Source organism: Solanum lycopersicum, chromosome 6 (genome assembly GCF_036512215.1).
Source record: "Solanum lycopersicum chromosome 6, SLM_r2.1".
Classification (NCBI taxonomy): Eukaryota; Viridiplantae; Streptophyta; class Magnoliopsida; order Solanales; family Solanaceae; genus Solanum; species Solanum lycopersicum.
In genome coordinates this window covers 8,716,870-8,720,985 of record NC_090805.1, presented here as the reverse complement: position 1 = coordinate 8,720,985, position 4,116 = coordinate 8,716,870, and positions in this window count along the sequence as shown.

Sequence of the window (4,116 nt, the reverse complement as noted above, 5' to 3'; positions counted from 1 at the left end):
CTAGGTCGGTGATGTAATGCCACACCTGATGTTGTCCAAAGGCAGTGATGTCATGTCGTGCCCGACGTTGTCTAACCGTGCGTGCTGCCCAAGCGTGGTGATGTCATGCCACGCCTAATGTCGTCCGATCGTGTGTGTTGTTGAAGGCCGGTGATGTCATGCCACACCTAACGTTGCCAACCGTGTGTGCTGTCCAAGGGTGGTGATGTCATGTCACATTCGACGTCGTTTGATAGTTTGTGCTGCCTAAACGCGATGATGGCATGCCACACCTGATGTCGTTCGACCGTGTATGCTCTCCAAAGGAAGTGATGTCATGCCACGCCCGACGTTGCCGACTGTTTGTGTTGTCCAAGGGCGGTGATGTCATGCCACGCCCGACGTTGCCGACTGTGTGTGTTGTCCAAGGGCGGTGATGTCATGCCACGCCCGACGTTTTCCAAGTATAAGTGCAGTCCAAAGGAGGTGATGTCATGCCACGCCTGACGTTGTCCGACCATGCGTGTAGTCCAAGGGAGGTGATGTCATCCCACGCCCGACGTCGTATGATCGTATGTGCTGTCCAAAGGCGGTGATGGCATGCCATGCCCGACGTCATCCGACCGTGTGTGCTGTCCAGTGGCAGTGATGGCATTCAACGCCCAACGTCGTCCGACCGTGTTTGCCGTCTAAGGGCGATGATGGCATTCCACGCCTGATGTCGTTCGACCATTTGTGCTGCCCAAAGTTGATGATGGCATGCCACGCCCAATGTCATTCGACCGTGTGTGCTGTCCAAAGGTAGTGATTTCATGTCACGCCCGACGTCGTTGGACCGTGTTTGCTGTCCTAAGGCAGTGATGTAATGCCACGCCCGACGTCTTTTGACCGTGTGTGATTCCCAATGGTGATGATGGCATGCAACGTCCGACGTCGTTCGACTGTGTGTGTTGTCCAAAGGCGGTGATGGCATGTCAGGCCTGACGTCGTTCGACCGTGTTTGCCGTCCAAGGGCTATGATGGCATGCCACGCCCGACGTCATTCGACCGTGTGTGCTGCCCAAAGGCGATGATGGCATGCCACGCCCGACGTTGTTCGATCGTGCTTGTCGTCCAAGGGCTATGATGGAATTCCACGCCCGACGTCATTCGACCGTGTGCTGTCCAACGACAGTGATGTCATACCACGCACGACGTAGTCTGACTGTGTGTGTTTTCCAAAGGCGGTGATGGCATGTCACGCCCGACATCGTTGGACCGTGTGAGCTATCCTAAGGCGGTGATGTCGTGCCACGCCCGACGTAGTTCAATCGTGTGTACTGCCCAAAGGCGATGATTTAATGCCACGCACGACGTAGTCCGACCGTGCGTGCATTCCAAGGGCGGTGATGTCATTCCACACCTGACGTCCTTTGACCATTTGTGCTTCCCAAAGGCGATGATGGCATGTCACGCCCAACGTCGTTCAATCGTGTGTGTTGTCTAAAGGCGGTGATGGCATGTCACGCGTGACATCCTTCGATCGTGTTTGCCGTCCAAGGGCTACGATGGCATACCAAGCCCGACGTTGTCAATCGTGTGTGCTGCCCAAAGGCGATGATGGCATGCCACACCTGATGTCGTTCGACTGTGTATGCTGTCCAAAGGCAGTGATTGCATGTCATGCCAGATGTCGTTCGACCGTTTGTGCTGTCGAAAGGCGGTGATGTCATGCCACGCCCGAAGTCATTTGACCTTGTGTGATGCCCTAAGGCGATGATGGCATGAAACACCCGGTGTCGTTTGATCGTGTGTTATGTCCAAAGGCGGTGATGGCATGTCACGCCTGACGTTGTTTGACCGTGTTTGCCGTCCAAGGGAGGTGATGTCATACCACGCCAGACGTCGTTAGACCGTGTGTGTTGTCCAAGGGAGGTGATGTCATGCCACGCCAGATGTCATCCGACCGTGCGTGCAGTCCAAGGGCGGTGATGTTATGCCACACCCGACGTAGTCCGACCGTGTGTGCTGCCCAAGGGAGGTGATGTCATGCCATGCCCGACGTAGTTCGTCCGTGTGTGCTGCCCAAAGGCGATGATCGCATGCCATGCCCGACGTCATTCAACCGTGTGAGTTGCTGAAAGGCGATGAAAGCATGCCACGCCCGACGTCGTTCGACCGTGCATGTAGTCCTAGGGCGGTGATGTCATGTCACGCGAGACGTCGTTCGACCATGAATTAAATCCTAGGGCGGTGATATCATGCCACGCCCGACGTCGTTCGACCGTGCATGCAGTCCTAGGGGCGATGATGTAATGTGACTCCCGACGTCGTTCGACCGTGAATGCAGTCCTAGGGCGGTGATGTCATGTCACACCGACATCGTTCAACCGTTTGTGCTTTCCAAAGGCGATGATGGCATGCCACACCCGACGTCGTTCGACCGGGTGTGCTGCCCAAAGGTGGTGATGTCATGCCACGCCCAACGTCGTTCGACCTTGTGTACCGTCCAAGGGCCATGATGTCATGCCACGCCCGACGTCGTTAGACCGTGTGTGATGTCCAAGGGAGGTGATATCGTGCCACGCCCGACGTCGTCTAACTATGTGTGCTACCCAAAGGCTATGATGGCATGCCACGCCCGATGTCATTCGATTGTTTGTGCTGTCCAAAGCCGGTGATGTAATGCCACAGCCGACGTAGTCTGACCGTGTGTGCTGCCCAAGGGAGGTGATGACATGCCACGCTTGGCGTCGTCCGATCATTCGTGCAGTCCAAGGGTGGTGATGGCATATCACGCCTGACCTCGTCCGACCGTTTGTGCAGTCCAAGGCCGGTGATGTCATGCCACACCTGACGTTACAGACCGTGTGTGCTTTCCAAGGGCGGTGATGTAATGCCACGCCCGACGTTCCCAACCCTGTGTGCTGTCATAGGACGGTGATGTCATGCCATGCCCGACGTCGTCCGACTGTACATGCAGTCTTAGGGCGGTGATGTCATGCCACGCCTGACGTTGTTCGACCTTGTGTGCTGTCCAAGGGCGGTGATGTCATGCCACGCCTGACGTCATTCGATCGTGTGTGCTGCCCAAAGGCGATGATGGCATCCCACGCACGACATCGTTCAACTGTGTGTACTGTCCAAAGGCGGTGATATCATGCCATGCCCGACGTCATCCGACCTGCTGTGCCATCCAAGGGCGATGATGTCATGCCACGCCCGACGTCATTCAACCCTGTGTTCTCTCCAAAGGCGGTGAAGTCATGTCACGCCCGACGTCATTCGACCGTTTGTGCTGCCCAAAGGCAATGATTGCATGCCACGCCCGACGTCGTTCGACCGGGTGTTGTGCCCTAAGGCGATGATGGCATGGCAAGCCCGACGTCGTTCGACTGTGTGTGCTGCCTAAAGGCGATGATGGCATGCCATGCCAGACCTCGTACGACTGTGTGCGCTATCCATTTGCGGTTATGGCATGTCACGCCTGACGTCGTTCGATCGTGTTTGCCATCCAAGGGCTATGATGACATGGCACGCCCGATGACGTTCGACCGTTTGTGCTTCCCAAGGCGATGATGGCATGCCACGCTCGATGTCGTTCAACCGTGTGTGTTGTCCAAAGGCGGTGATGTCATGCCACGCCCGACGTTGCCGACTGTGTGTGCTGCCCAAGGGCAGTGATGTCATGCCACGCCCGACGTCGTCCGACCATGTGTGCAGTCCAAGGGCGGTGATGTCATGCCACACCCAAAGTCGTTCCACCATGTGTGTTGTCCAAGGGAGGTGATGTCATGCCACGCTCGACGTCGGCTGACCGTGTGTGCTTTCCAAGGGCGGTGATGTCATGCCATGCCCGATGTTGCCAACTATGTTAGTTGTCCAAGGGCTGTGATGTCATGCCATGCTCGACGTCGTTCGATCGTGCATGCAGTCCTAGGGCGCTGATGTCATGCCACACCTGACATCGTTCGACCGTGTGTGCTGCCCAAAGGTGATGATGTCATGCCACGCCAGACATCATTCGACCATGTTGGCCGTCCAAGGGCGATCATGGCATGCCACGCCCGATCTCGTTTGACAGTGTGTGCTGTCCAAACGCAGTGATGGCTTTTAATGGCCGACGTCGTCCGACCTTGTGTGCTGTCCAAAGGCGGT